Genomic DNA, 16,829 nt, shown 5'->3' with positions numbered 1-16,829 from the left:
CTCTCTCGAAATCTACCATTGTAGGTTTCCATTGTTTTTTTCATCTCTTCTACCTTGCATTTCATTCCCATAAGTTCTATGATTTGTTTTTTCAGACTTTCAATTTCTTCTTTTTGTTCATTCTTTGCCTTCATATCCTCCCTCAATTCATTGATTTGGTTTTTGATGAGGATTTCCATGTCTGTTCGTATATTCTGAATTAATTGTTTCAGCTCCTGTATGTCATTTGAATTGTTGGTTTGTCCCTTTGACTGGGCCATATCTTCAATTTTCCTAGTGTGATTTGTTATTTTTTTGCTGGCGTCTAGGCATTTAATTACCCTAATTAGTTTATTCTGGAGATCTCTTTCACTTCTTTTACCTAGGATTTTTCTTGCTGGATGAATTTGTTGTATATCTGTTCTTTGACATTCAGTTCAGCTTTTTCTGGATCTCTAGCTTAAGTTTTGTTTAACAGAAGAGAATTTTTCAGTTCTTGTTTTCTTGTTTCCTGCCCTGGTTGTATGGTTCCTTCCCCCTCACCCCCTTAGGAGGGTCTACTTAGGTATTATAGACCCCAGCTGGATTTTCCCAGACCAAACTTCCCTCCTATCAGGAGGAGTCACCTGTGTCGGTTTTCCCTGAAGGTGAGACCCAGCAGGTTGAAAGACTTTCCTGTGAAGTCTCTGGACTCTGTTTTTCTTATCCTGCCCAGTATGTGGTGCTTGTCTGCCTGCAGGTCCCACCGGCATCAGATGATGTGGTACCTTTGACTTTGGCAGACCCTCCCTGCTGGGGGTGTGGTGGAGACAGAGGAGAGGTTGTAGGCTGGTTTTAATGGCTTCAAATTACCAAGCCCTGGTGTCTGAATTCCTTGAGGGAGGGATTCCACCTGAGTTGGGCTTCACCCCTCCCCCGAGGAAGGCACAGGCTCCAGACAAGCCCCCAAACGAGCTCACTTCTGCCTATGTCTGGGGCAGTTGCAGCCTGAAAAGTCCTGCCACTGTATCCAGAGGCAGTCAAGCCTTTATAGATACACAGCCACAAAAACCTCTGTTTCCTTCTCCCCCCCCACCCCGCCTTTTTCCATCAGCCCTGCCCCTTGGCGCTGGGGCAAAAATGAGCAACCTCCACTTTGACCAGGTTTACCTAAGCTGGGGGCTTATTTTTAGTAGTCAGAATTTGTTAATTAATTAATTCCACAATTGGTGTTTGATTATTCTCAGTCCCGACAGCTGGTAAAGTTCCTTTCCTTTCCCCTCTGGAAAGCAGCCTGTGGGGGAGGGGTGCCAGCCACTGCAGCTTTGGGAACTCACGGTTCTTGGGGGCTCGCAGCCAGTCCAGCTGGTCCAGACTGGGGTACACTGTGTGTCCGGTCACTGATGTGGCCCCAGGAGATGTTCTGTACTGTTTCTGGTTATTTAGTAGTTGTTCTGGAGGACGAACTAAAATGTGCACGTTGTTAAGCCACCATCTTGACCCGGAAGCGTCACTGCTGAATTCTACCAAACATTCAAAGAAGAATTAATACTAATTCTTCACAAACTCATTCAAGAAATAGAAGAGGGAACATCTCCCAAGCCATCTAATACAAAAAAAAAAAAAAAAAAAAAGTGCAGACAAAAATTTCTTAGGCATATAGTTACAAAGATCCTCAAAAAAATACTAGCAATCTGGATCCTGCAAAATTTTAAAAGAATTGCACAGCAAGACCAATGCAAAGTTGGTTTAACATCCAAAAATCAATTAATATCATACACTATATAATAGAATTAGAAATAAAACCACATGATCAACTCCATAGATGTAGGAAAAAGCATTTGACAAAGTCCAACATCCTTTCATGATAAAAAGAAACCACCTAACAAACTAGGAATAGAAGAGAATTTCCTGAACCTGATAAAGGGTATCTACAAGATCCCACAACTAATATCATTACTTAATGATGAAAGACTGGATGCCTTCCCCTAAGATCAGGAACAAAACAAAAATGTCCACCCTTGCCACTTCTATTCAACATTATACTGAAGGTTATAGCCAGAGCAATTAAGCAAGAAAAAGAAATAAAGCCATCCAGATTGGAAAGGAAGAAGCAAAACTATCTTTAGTCACAGGTAACATGATCTTGCATATAGAAAATCTTAAGGAATCCACTAAAGAAAAACTATTATAACTATCAAATGTGTTAGAAAAAGTCAGAGGATGCAAGATCAATATGTGAAAATCAATTGTAATTCCAAATGCCTGTAATGAATAATTCAAAAATGAAATTATGAAACTGATTCTATTTATAGTAGCATCAAACCTAATAAAATGCTTAGGAATAAATTCAACAAAAGTAGTGAAAAACTTATACTTGAAAACTACACAACATTCTTGAAAGAAATCAGAGATCTTAATACAGGGGAAAGCATCATATGATCATGAGTCATATGACTCAATGTTAAGAGAGCAATTCTCCCCAAATCATTCTAAGATGAACACAATCCCCAGTAGATTCCAAGATGACTCCTTTGTAAAATTTAACAAACTATAGTCACATGAAATTTCCAGGGAGGCAGGATAGCAAAAACAATCATGAAAAGGTAGAACCAAGTAGAACTCATACCTCCTGATTTCAAAACATATTACAAAGCAATGGTAATCAAGACAATGTGGTACTAGCAGAAGAACATACAGTCAATGTGACAGAAATGAGTACAAAAATATACTCATGCGTCTGTGGTCAACATTTTTGATAATGGTGCCTAGACCATTCAAAGGGGAAAGAAGAGTCTTTTCAGCAAATGGTGCTGGGAAAACTAGATAGCCACATGCAAAAGAATGATGTTGAAACTGTACTTCACACAATATACAAAAATTAACCTAAATGTAAAAGATGAACCTATAGAATTTTCAGAAGAAAAACAGGAGTAAATCATGATCTCAGATTTGACAATGAATTTTTAGATATGACACCAAAAGGACAACAGACAATAATGAAAAATAGACAAATTGGACTTCAGCAAAATGTAACAATTTTGTGCTTCAACAAACACAACCAAGAAAGTGAAAAGATAATACACAGATGTGAGAAAATATTTAAATTGCATATCTTTTAAGGAACTTATCTCTAGAATAAAAACTCTTACAAGTCAATGGAAAAGACAAATAACCTAACTGAAAAATTGGCAAATGATCTGAATAGACATATCTACAAAGACAATATTTAAATAGTCAATAAACAGATGAAAAGATGTTCTAGAGTGGGAAGGAGGCTTATATTCTAGTGAGATGGTTATATGTAATGCACTTAAAATCAGGACTGAAAGAGAGGACGTCACTACTGTCTTACAAAATATAAAGGGATTGTAAGGAAGTACTGTGAACAATTTATACCAACAAGTTTAGATAACTGACATCTTTGATTTCTTGAATCAGGATTTTCTAGTTTTCTAAATGCAGATCCTGTTCGTTTTGTTAGATAAGTTAGATAGAAAAACGTATTTCTGTTTTTTTATGGAGTGATTATAAGTTGTATTGTGTTCTACATTTTGTTTTCCAATAGGTCACAGCAAGTATAAAGAAATACTAGTTATTTTTAAGGTTGAACTGGTATCCTGAGACCTTGCTAAACTCATTAAGTTTGAGTTTTTTTTTTTTTTTTTGTATATTCCTTGTGTTTTGTACATAGACAACCATTTCCTCTATGAATACAGACAATTTATATCTTCTTATTCAATCTGTATCCTTTTACTTCTTTTGAGTCAGGCTACACTTAAAGAAATGAGGTGATGTGGTAAGCAAGAGCTGGGCAGCACACCTGATCTATTATTTATTCATTATTATCTGCCATATATTCTTTGGTGTGTGTTGTGTATGTTTGTATGTTTGCAGCATAACAAAAATATTTCCTTCTAATGTTATATTTACCATTCATAATTGTTTGTTGTGCAGTGGATTTGACAACTGAGAAACCATTACATATAGCCATCTTGTTAGAATATAAGTCCCTTCCCTCTCTAGAATATAAGCTTTATGCAGGGAGAGACTTGGGCTATCTTTATTATTTTCAGGGCATAGGACAGGGCCAGAACATAGTACACAATGAACACAAATTTTTAAGATGGATTAGTCATTAATAATGTTCATGTAGTGTTGATGTAATTAATTACATTAAATAAATTTATGTAAGATAATTTAAAAGGTAAGGCCTTCAGTGTGTCCATAGTGAAACCAAAGTTTACATAGTGAAAATGAAGATATATATAAATATATAATGATAGCAGTACTGTACAAGAATATCTTCTAATGATCAAGATATTTAGCAAATGAGCAAATAAAAATTTTAGAGGACATACATCTGCTTCTCATTGTTATATTTCAGAGCCTCTGTTTGGGTGTTTGGAATAATCCAAAGAAAAGCAACTCTATCTCTGACTACTCTTTATGAGGTAAAACTTCCATTCAAAGATCTTTCTCTGCTTTTTTTTACTGATGATCTCAGGACAACAAAAACAATTTTTTTAAAAAAGTTTCAATTGTGTATCAAATCACACACTGGCATTATAAAGTGAATTTTAAACAATGACATCCAAAAACCTAACTCAAGCCCTCCTTTTGTCTTCCAAATGAAAGGGAAAAAACTAAGTTCTTTAATTATACGTGATTGCTTCAAATATGTTTTCTTACATCCTTAAATAAGAGGATTACAAATAGGAGTGTGCTTTGAAAGGCATAACTGACTTTGTAAGATGTCTAATATATTGTGAAGTGACTAATCAATGGTATTTTCAGAGAGAAATACACACAAAATTTAATGTTTCTTATATCTTGTGTAGGAAGAACTGAGAATTGATAAATCAATATGAAAATCAAGCCAAAACATTTTCATGAAATCCTCTTCTAGAATTACTCAGTAAATTTTTCAGATATTAAATATGCAGCTTTATTGTCAGGTTTTAAATACTTTATCACGTAATTTCTAACAAACACATACACGCTTATAAGAGTTCCAATTTTCTTTGCCAAATTCCAGCAAGGGATAGAATTAAAAGTTGGTTTTTACTATTTTTCTGCCAAGTTATTTCTTTCAATAAAAATAACAGTCAGAAATGAACACTTGTATGACAGCTGATTAGATGAAGCAGTGTTCCCCAACCTTTTCTTCATTATCACCCCCTTTCCCTCTATAGATCTTTCTAGACATTTAATTTCCTATTCACATTTTCCCTCCCAAAGATATTTTAATGCCATGGATATACTATATATATATTTAAGTCCTATACATACATCTGTGCTTTAAACACAAAAATGGAAAGTTTTTAGTCTTCCAAAAGCCAATTTTGCCCACTTAGAACAATATCTCTCTTCGAAAATGCACATTGTAGTTATCTCATTTGGTTTGAGAGATCGCTTACCTAGGGTTATCCAGCTAACAATCTGATTCAGGAGAGGAAGTCCTGGTTTCTTGAGTTTACTACTATGGGTATTATACACAACATACATGGAAAGCACTGTGCTCAGCATCTGAAAACACACAGAAAACAGGCAAGCAAAATAGAGGGTGGAGAGAGGCTAATTTATATGCTAGAAACAATGCTTAGAAAACATCTTGCCAAACCACTATTGAAATTGGACCAAGCTTAAAAGGCAACTCACCTGTGGCCAAGACAAGCAAATGCTCCTGCACCAAGCAAAGATCCTCCTTTATAAGCATTAAATGACACATTTTATAGTTTCCAAAGTATTTTGGCATACAGTATCATGGTTTCACTTCTGAAGTATTTGTTATCAATATTGAATGTTTCTTATATCATGGAAATGAAATGAATGCAGAAATACCTTTGGGCTCAAAAAGTTAGGGAATGTTGACACTGATTTAGTGCCTCTGGCTTTCCTCTCTGTAAACCCCATGTATGTATTCCACAGAACTTTGTGACCTGAACATGTACCTAGTATTGGGAATAACAGAAGTATAAATACTCTTCAGGGAATATTTATTAAAAAGTCTGCAATGAATTGCCAAAACTTTAAAGAAAGGAGTTAAACTATGCCTATAAACAAAGTAAGCTTGCTTGGGGATCAAAGTAGAAGCCTCAGCCTATAATTTTAGACTAATATTTAATGTACTCTCATATTTTCATTTAACTAGAAAGAATAAACTGCTAACAAAACTATGAAACATTTTTTTCATAGTTTTGTTAGCAGTTTATTCTAAAGTAAGACTACTTTAATTGTTAGAATACAGCCTTATTTCAGGGATGTTGAAGTATTTTAAAATATGTATCTTGGAATCAGGGAAATACAGTAGACAAATTGATTAGTTTATGTTGGAGAACAGCCTGGGTGAAGAAAAATTGATCTTCACACAATATCTAGTTAAAAAAAAAAAAAGGTATTCGTGTTAGTCAAAAGAAAATAAATAATATTTGTTATTCAGAAAATAAATAAGTGCAAAAATAGAAGCCAACTAAACAGAAATACTTTAAAAGTTTAATAGTATATAATATATGCTGTAGCAGTTCATTTGTGAGAAGATTTATAGCTTAAAAACTAGTATTTTATACATAGCAAGCACGAATATTTGTTGAATGACCGCATGATGGTAGGACGCACAAATGTTTCTACAAGGAAGATACAGCAATGGCCAATAAGCACAAGAAAGATGTTCAACCTCATTAGTCATTAGGGGAATGCGGCTCAAAACCACAATGAGATATGACCTCACATCCACTAGGATGGCTATAATCCAAGATCAGAAAATAGCAACTGTTGGTGAGGATGTGGAGGAATCAGAATTCTCATACACTGCTGGTGGAAATATAAAAGAGTTCAGCCACTATGGATGGATAACAGTCTGGCAGTTTTTATGACTGTCAGCATCGGCAAATCCAAAAGGACAGAAAATAGATTAATGGGTGCTTGGGCCTAGGGAGGACAAAGGGATTGGGGTGATGGCTAAAGGGTACAGGGTTTTCTTGAAATGATGAAAATGTTCTAAAATTGACTGTGGTGATGGCTACATATATCTATGAATATACTAAAAGTCATTGAACTGTACACATTAAATGAATGAACTGTATGGTATGTTCATTATATCACATTAAAACTGTTTTTTTAAAAGAATAAATGGTATTTAAAGTTAGCATAGAATATTATGATAAATATTTATTGAGGTTAGGGTAGGAAGTGGATGGAAAAATCCTGCAATTATATCATCACTTTAATATTGGCAAAAAAAATGATATGCTTATACAGCTTTGACCAACATTAATTGTGAAGGAACATTGTTTAATTTGGTACACGGAACCAAGAACATTTAGTATCCTGCAGCTTACTTTTGCTGGAAAAGAAATAAGAATGATGAGGCAAAATTTTTCAGTGACAGGAATTAAATGCAAATTAAATATGAGGGAGTTTTTACTGTACTCAAGGATTTTTTTATATTTCCTTACTCGCTTTAGCAGTTTTAATATATTTTTATTGTGATATCTTCACACACCATACAATCCATCCAAAATATACAATCAGTGGTTCACATTGTCATCACTTAGTTGTATATTCAACACTATGATCATTTTTAGAATATCTGCATTATTCCAGAAGAAAAAAAAGGAAAAACCTCATACATCCCACACTCCTTACCCCTCCCTCTTATTGACCACTAGTATTGCAATCTACTCAATTTTAAGGATTACCATAGAGGTTGGTTAACTATAAAACACTTTGGTATTGCTATATATATATGACATATATATATACACACACACACATATGTCATATATACATATATATGTGTATATACATATATATGTGTATATACATATATATGACACATATATATATACATATCAGTGGAACAGAACAAAACACGTAGACCCATACAAACATGGGCAACCTACTTTATGTTTTTTGCAATATAGTGATACAATTATCATCAAAGATCAGGGCTACTGGATTACAGTTCAACAACAGGTATTTCCTTCTGGCTAGTCTAAAATACCAGACCCTAAAAAGAAATACCTATGTAGAGTCAGTAATCACAGTCATTTGTTAAATCCTAATTTCTCAGTTACACCTCCTTCCTCTCATTTGATCTTTCTCTCGCTTTTCAGGGATATCTGGGAAATGACCATTTTAATGTCTTCATGCTGGAAAGAGGTGCTGACTTTCAGGGATAGAGGAATGAACTGTGGTTCTTAGAGAGATTGATACATCTGGGTTTCAGGATTTTCCGGCCTAAACTTAATCTGGAGGCCTTCAGTTTCTGAGAAAGTAAACTAAGAAAAACTTTTATAGAAATGTAGAGCCCAGGGCACTTCCTAGGGTTTTCAGAAATAAGTTGGTTGGTACATGGCATACTGTGGTTGTTTGGCTAAAGCTTGCATAAGATTAACCTCCAGAATGATCTCTAGACTCTATTTGAAATCCCTTACCTCCTGAAACTTTATTTTGTTCCATTTCTTTACCCCTTTTTGGTCATTCTCAATCCCACAAGGCCAGGGATAGGCTTATCCCTGGGAGTCTTGGTTCCGCATTGTCAGGGAGATTTACATGCCTAGGAGTCAGGTCCCATGAAGACGGGAAGGTAGTGAGTTTATCTGCAGAGTTGGCTGAGAGAGAGGCTATATCTGAGCAACAAAAGAGGTTCTCTAGGGATGACTCTTAGGTCTAATTATAAGCAGGCTTAGCTTCTTGTACTCAAGTATATTTTAACAAAACCTGCAACAATTTTAACATCTTTGCTCTTCAGAGTAAGAGTACTTTTTCCTCTTTATAAGTTCTTATTGAATAAGTACTCTTTTGATAAATTCTCCATGAATTAATTTAACCTAAGATCACTTTTTAGGTGTTGTATCTTTGCTAGAGTATTCTCTAAGAAGTATTTTCTATCTTTCCAGGTTTTCCCTAAAGGAATCTTTTTTTTAAATTTATTTATTAATTAAAAAATAAAGAAACAAAATAAAACAACATACATAATCAGTAATTCACAATATCATCACTTAGTTGCATATTCATCATTTCTTAGAACATTTGCATTAATTCAGAAAAAGAAATAAAAAGACAATAGAAAAAGAAAACAAACACAGGAAAGAAAAAAAAAATTATACCTACCATACCCCTTACCCCTTGCTGTCATTGATAACTAGCATTTAAACAATTTATTTTAGCATTTGTTCCCCCTATTATTTATTTTTATTCCATATGTTCTACTCCTTTGTTGACAAGGTAGATAAAAGGAGCATCAGACACAAGGTTTTCACAATCACACAGTCACATTGTGACAGCTGTATCATTATTCAATCATCCTCAAGAAACATGGCTACTGGAACACAGCTCTACATTTTCAGGCAGTTCCCTCCAGCCTCTCCACTACATCTTGAATAACAAGATGATATCTACTTGATGCATAAGAATGACCTCTAGGATAACCTCTCGACTCTGTTTGGAATCTCTCAGCCATTGACACTTTGTCTCATTTCCCTCTTCCCCCTTTTGGTCGAGAAGGTTTTCTCAATCCCTTGATGCTAAGTTTCAGCTCATTCTAGGGTTTTTCTCAATCCCTTGATGCTGAGTCTCCATTCATTCCAAGATCTCTGTCCCACGTTGCCAGGAAGGTCCACACCCCTGGGAGTCATCTTCCACATAGAGAGGGGTAGGGTGGTGAGACTGCTCATTGTGTTGGCTGGAGAGAGGGGCCACATCTGAGCAACAAAAGAGGCTCTCTTGGGGAGGAATCTTTTTTTGAGAAATGACAATGAGTTTTTGCTTTTCAGGTTTCTAAACAGGTTTTTTGTTGGTTTGTTTTCTTTATCTTTGAGAGTAAAAGGAAGTTTTAATCCCATCTGTTAAAAAAATCATGGAATGTTACATTACATTATCTATTTAATTCTCAAAACCCTATTAGATATATTGACTTTATAGTTTCTTTTAAAAAGTTAAATTACTTAAAATCGCACATTGGTATGCAGCTTAGCTAGGAACTGACTCAATTTAGAAATGTCAGGTTCAAAACCCTTTCCAGTACCTCAAAGCCAAGACCCAGCTGAAGTTTTTCTCTCAGGACACAATCTGAGGTCTTAAACTGACTATTCTTCATATGAACACACTCAGAGGCTGCTTTCATTTCAAAGAGCTTTCACGTCTTCCTGACTCAAGTGAGAAATATACAGGATTTCGGTCCACAGCAGGACCTCAGCAGCTCAACTTCTGCATTCAGTCCAGAGGCCCCTGAGGTTTCCTGAACCTCTGCTCTCTAGGAATCTTTGGGCTTCCTCCTGTTGACCTTTTTAACATCCTATTCCTTTTTAAAGAACATATTTCCATGTAATATCTTAAACTAAGAGTTTGCTTCTCAACTGACAAAAACTGAGTGACAAATACAATATCTTATTCATAAGATACATTTTGGCAAATCATTTGCATAACATAGTGTAGAAGATCTATAACCAACCTGTATTAGATGTACCAGTAGCTCTTCATTTACAAAACTCTCTTTAATTCTTATGAGAGATGTCATGACAAACAGGGATAGCAGAAGAAGCAGCACACTGCTCCCATTCTTTTTTTTTTAATTTTTAATTAATTAAAAAATTACAAGAAAGAAATGCAAACATCCTTAACATTTGCTCATTCCGTTCTACATATATAATCAGTAGGTCACAATATCATCACATAGTTGCATATTCATCATCATGATCATTTCTTGGAACATTTGCATCAATTCAGAAAAAGAAATAAAAAGACAACAGAAAAATAAAACGAAAACAGAAAAAAAAGAAAAAAATTATATATACCATCCATACCCCTTAACCTTCCCTTTCATTGATCACTAGCATTTCAAACTTCCCATTCTGTTTTAAAATACAATTCACAATTTAAAATATTCTTAAGATATTCACTGAGAACATACCATATGAAAATGTAACACATTTTACTGTAATGTAGAATGTCTTAGTCATTTGGTTTAATCAAGGTAAAGCCATAAAATGGATATACATGTGTAATAGGTATAAATATCTTACATCAAACTATCAGGATGGGGTTATTTATAACCACTCCACACAATTTTTAAAAATCTTTAGACTTTTTTCTATATTGTGAGTTTTTTTAAGTTCTGTGTGTGCTGACTGCTATAATTCTTTGCTTGAACAAATTTCCAAAAAACATTAAAGATAGCTAAACAAACATATCATCAATATCTAAAGATACATTTTATGACTATGAGCCCTTACTCATTCACAAAGTACCTATGTTTATAATCTGTCTTATTCCTAGCCGGACAAAGAGCTCCTTTCTCTCATTGACCCTGGTGCTTTCCTTACCTGCCCCTGGCTAAAGAAGAGTAGGAAAGCAGTCAGTGCTTGACTGTCAGCTTCTTCTCCCAAGGGAAGCCTGCAGGCGAGGCAAGGGTGCCATAAAGGGACCACAAATGCCACTCCTTAAAGAACTGCAGGCATATTATGGTTCCTGAAGTCGAAGGCGACTGATTTTAAGTGACAATGTACTATTGCTTATATTCTATTTCTCATCACCTAAAAATCTGAATATTGGACAACTCAAAGTAGGATGTTGACAGAATCTGGAACCTAGCAATAGAACAGAACTAAGAGAAAAGGAGTTGGTTAGAAAAGAAAAAAAAAGAAAGAAAGAAAGAGCCAAGTTAGGGCTAGAGAATGCTAAGGGGAATACAAAGCAAGAATCCTGAGGAAAATGCTTGTCTTCTTTGGATTCTTCATATACTTTCTTTGCGAATAGTAAGAGAACAAAAAGTAGCTACATATTCAAAATGGATTATCATCAAAACTTATGAAAAATAATGATAGATGATCAAGGGTCTTTTCCGTGTCATTTTTCCCTCCCGCATTCCCTCCTTCTTTCCCCCCCCCTCAAAATTTTGGGGAAAATCTGACTACTTTTCTCGTCTTCTATCAGTCACTTGTTTATGTTAAAAGAATACATTTTAAACATCTCTTCAGGGATAAACTGAAGGCCTCCAGAGAAACCATTTTTAGAGATGATGAAATTTGCTTGTGAGAAAAGAATACAAAGAAATGGCTAGAGGCCAGGCAGGTGGGATGCCAAAGAAACTTAAGTGGTCAGATCAGAAATCTAAAAACATAATTAAAACCACAATGCCGCATTTTACTTTCAACAAGGAACTTTAGAACAGATGGGGTCCACAAGTAGGAGGGGAAAGTACCCAACTCTGGAAAAAGTGTGTTGTTAGAGATCAATAACTCTGTCCCTAGAGAATACAGCTTCATTTCAGGGTATAGCTGGAGGATCACATGGGGCAATTGAGAATAGGAAGAAACAAAAAAAAGGGTTAAGAGTTCATGTAAGTTGATATGGAGGGAAATTCTCCTTTGTTCTTGCATTACCAGGTTGAGTTTTGAGTCATTAAAATAAAAAGTTCTAATAAAATAAAGTGTTCGCTAAATTCTAGAAGCCTGATTATTTCTAGAAAATTATAATATTTTATTATTGCATCTGGACCTACTATCACCTTTGCTATAATCCACTTTCTTTAATACAGTTAACATGAAGGAAATAAATGACCAAATAAAACCAATTAAGTTTCTTCTATTTGCCTTTAAAATAGGTCATCATAAAAATTATTAAAACATAATTATTCAAAGATGTTCCATTCAAAAAGCAGCTCTCCCTCATTCCGTGCAATATAATTGTCAATGGGCAATCCCAAATGAACATTGAAATGCATTTTCTGTTTGTCAACTTTTCACCACAACCTCTCTCTCCCTGGGCCTCAACAACTTTCTTCCCTCTGCCACTCCTTCAGTGGTGTGCTGAAGTCTGCTCACACTGCTTCCCAGCAACCCGTTCTGCACAAGTCTGCCCAATCCTAGTCACGTCACCTTGGTAACCTGAAATTGGCCGCAATGATAGTAATTACACTATGGAAATTGGCAAATGCGACGAATCAGGTCTTTTTTTTTTTTCCTCAAAGAGCTAAACCACCGTTAATCACTTACCAACACCACAGCCATGCTTTCCTACTTTATGTCCCACATTCTAACTTACCTCAGACCTGCTCCAGTCCATAGCAATTAATGCTGATTTAAAAGAAAGCATGGACCTTGGTTGTTACTACCTCAGAATGTTCAGACTTCTTGAGTCTCCCTCTCACAAAGTTTCCTGAGGTAGCAACAACGAATACAAAAGCCCTCTTCCCAACACTTCACTGGAGTTGTTTAACTTCTCCAGTTTCTACAAAATTGTGCTTTTCATCAGTGGGTTTGAAGCTCGTATTATATGTTCTTATAACAACAAATAGTCCCTCTTGCTACATTGAACTACCCTTCATCATAAGGTATTGTAATTATTGCCTCATCCTTGCATGTATCCAACAGTTTTTGAGAACCTCAAGGGCAAGCACTATGTCCACATTTTATTATGAATAACTAATTTGAAAAACAATGTATTTGCAATAAAATATTTCTGCAATGGGTGAGGGGATTTTTCCTTTATTTACATATCTTTCATATTGAAAGTACCAAGTTGTAAAAGAATAAACACATGCATTAGTAAAAAAGGGAGATTATTTTCTTAATTGTGCATATTTCTTTGCTATGGTTACTATAATCCTTTTCTCCTTCATAACTATTTGAACATTGAAGAGAGACTAAATAATTTTTTAGAATTATCAAGATTTTTATCATCAATCCTTCAAGGTTAATTAGTGTTTTGAGAAGAGTTCCTTAAATATGGCTTTAATAGAACTGTAATATCTTCCTTATTTTGATTTTTGTTAAAAGAATAATTCTCTCAGATCTAGGTGCACGGGTGGTTCAGTGGTACAATGCTCGCTTTTCATGTGGGAGACCCAGGTTCAATTCCGGGGCCATGCATCCCTGAAAAAAAGTGAAAAAAAAAAAAAAAAAAGAATAATTCTCTCAGATCTACACATGATTTTCTAATTAAGTGATGATATTTGTTCATTCCATTTTTTAAATGCTTCATTTAGATTAAAGGGAGAGAAATATTTAAAGAAATAAGGAGAGAGAAAACAGGATGAAAAATTATGGAACTTACTCTGACCTGATCAATGATGTAGAATATAATAGCATTAACACCTTCCAGATCTGAACTGAATAAATCAAAAAGACTGTTTTTCTTGAGTGGGTGTGAGCTATAAAATTTCTTCTACCAAAAAAAAAGAATTTTAGTTTTGAAGCAGAAAATTAACTTTTCTGTAAATAATTTATAAATCTGATGGCTAAGGTGGTAAAAAGTTTCACATTAAAAACTGTATTTTTGTTTTTACCTAATAAGGAGCAACTTTAATTCAGATCAGACTAAAAGAAACAAATACATTAGAAAACAATCAAAATATCTTTTTCCATTTTAGTAAAAGAAGCAGCCAAAATTCTCCCTTAAAATTTCTGTAAATTTCCTGAATTTATATAACGATTTTTAAATAAAAGTTTATGATAACTGATTTTTTGCTTTTATTGACAAAGTAGATTATCTCCTTCTTATTTCCATGTTTTTTAATGAAAAAAGTTATTACATGGCATTTTTTTTTCTTTTAGATGTTTTTGTCCCCCTTTGGCCTCTATGGTACACACGTTTCGAATATAGTGATTTTCCTCTTAAAGGTTCTTTCACCTGGCAAACCTGTGTCTCTTAGTCATGCAGCGCCCCCTGCTGGCCAGGTATGGCATAGTATTATGGGCCTTTGTACCCAATTTTAGTTTTGAGTCTCTTTTTCAAGCAGTTCTAAGTATTTGCCAGCATGAATATTCATGACATATTCTTTTTAGAGATCATCAAAATATTAAAGAGAAAGTTTAATTACTTAAAATGATAGGATAAAGTATGATATGCAATTACCATATAGATCCATTGGACAAATATCCTTTATAAATATCCATAGAAATTTTTACTATCTCATCATCCTTGGAATTATTTCATTATTATTTTGAGGATGGGGGTCAGTATCAAATTACCTTATTTGAATAAATGCTATAAATGAAAGAACTTGGTGGATGTTGATACAACTTGTAAAAAGGTAAACCCATCTTGCATGCACAGCAGTGGCGGCCAAGTCAACCCTGAGGCTCTGGGGAAGCCAGTCTAAGGCCGAGTTCTCATCTCCACTGTTTCCCAGTGTGTGCTTGTTAAAAGACACTCTGCCAAGCCAGATTCTGGCCCATCTTGTGCAAGTTGGTTCCCGTAGTCATCCAATTCTTTGATAGACTTCACCTGCTCATCCAAGTAATGCGTCTCAGTGAAATCACACAAGTGGGGATGGTTTTTCTCAGTGGCCAGTCTGTTTTTCCAGTAGGGACTGATTCAGGTGTTTTTCCAAGTGTCTGGCACACTCCACTGCATTCAGCCTGCTCTCCTAGTCCTCGTGTTATGGTTTCTTGATATACTACAGGAAGATTCTGCCTACCTTGTTGATTCCTCAGCTTCATTAGTTAGTCAGCATGTTCCCTCTCCTCATGAGGCTGGTGAAGAAAATATATGGCAAAGTTCTTCAAAGACACAACATAGTGGTCAAAGTAGTAAGACATGGACAGGGAGACATAGGAGGGTAGAGCTCCAGGTTGATCTGGCGGTCAGGGCGGCATTTGCTCCAAGGTGGTGGTTCTGGTGCACCTGTGAGGAGGTGAGGACCAGGGGTGGGGCCCTAGGACAGGTGAGGAGGTGGGAAGGGCTGGCTCTGAGCAGCCCCAAAGGGAGCAAGTGCGGGGTTAGGTCCAAGTCCTTTGAAGCAGGAAACGGCCTCACTGTGAAGAAGTGAAATGTCTGGCAGGAATTATTAATAAATTATCTCCAACTTTTCTAGAAAAGACAAAAATAATAACACAATGGAAGAACAATGTGATGGCCTAGGAAGATCATGCAGTAGTGATATCGCATGATTCTTCCAAATCATTACATCACCTTCAAGAAGGTAGAAAAGAAGATTGGCTGCACCCCTTGTAGTTTGCTTTTAGCTGTCATTGAACACAGTAAAGAATTTAAAAGTTTTCACTTCCTGCCCATAATGGAAGAAGAATGTAGATGAAGGAAGAAGATTCATTATTAAAAGATGAATTAGAAGATGAATGTGAAGGGAGAGAAAAGCGCTCTATATCTATTGATGACGGTGAAATTCATAGCATAAGTAAACTCTGTCTATGAATCTTCAGATGGCAATATCCTAGATGAGTGTTCTTCAACATAAGAATTAATGGGTGGAAAATATATTTCTAAGAACAAAAAGGAAATATGGTATCACCCAGTTATTTATTCAAGAGGGATAGTTTGTGGCAAGAACCTGGACCATCTGTTTCGCTAAACAGATGTGTGACAATATTCTTGAATCTTTTGTGGTATTTGTATACCAACGTTGACGTATTTATAGTTCGTAAGAGGACAATGCTGACATAAGGTGTGTATATAAAGGTGACTGCAAGGAAACAAATGTTATAGAAATAGAAAAAAAATTATCGGATGGAAATAAAAAAATTTAAAATGGCCAATTGTACACAAATGTTAGATAGTGATAACTATTTTACCCGGTGTATTGAATGATAAAGAACTGTAATGCAGAGCTAACATTTAGTCAATGTCCTCAAGTAGTTCTATTTCGAAATATCTCAAAGTAGGAATGAAGTTTTTTATGGATAAAAATAAACGTTTAAAAATAATTTAACGCAACATTTTCAGCCACTTACATCACTCAGGATAATAGCAAAATAACTTTCAATTTAGTATTCCGCTTGGCCCTGGTGTTCTTGTCCTATTTTATATAATTTAATACATAATCAATTAATTAATTAATTACTAATATAATGCTAGTTGGTATCCTCACCAGTTGCTCTCTCAATTAGGCATGTGGCCCTCCGGACAGA

The 16,829-nt window shown here is 35.2% G+C and overlaps 1 long non-coding RNA gene across 1 annotated transcript in view; it reads right to left on the bottom strand.

The window, feature by feature from the left end:
• LOC143661997 (uncharacterized) overlaps positions 1 to 16,829 on the bottom strand; it is a 25,740-nt gene extending 8,911 nt beyond the window's left edge. The window contains exons 1-2 of the long non-coding RNA XR_013165068.1: positions 16,790 to 16,829; positions 5,379 to 5,487 (exon numbers count right to left, since the gene is read on the bottom strand). This is a non-coding gene — a long non-coding RNA (uncharacterized LOC143661997). The remainder of the gene's footprint in view (positions 1 to 5,378; positions 5,488 to 16,789) is intronic.

Source organism: Tamandua tetradactyla, chromosome 18 (genome assembly GCF_023851605.1).
Source record: "Tamandua tetradactyla isolate mTamTet1 chromosome 18, mTamTet1.pri, whole genome shotgun sequence".
In the NCBI taxonomy this organism is placed as follows: domain Eukaryota; kingdom Metazoa; phylum Chordata; class Mammalia; order Pilosa; family Myrmecophagidae; genus Tamandua; species Tamandua tetradactyla.
This window is presented reverse-complemented; position numbering and strand designations above follow the sequence as displayed.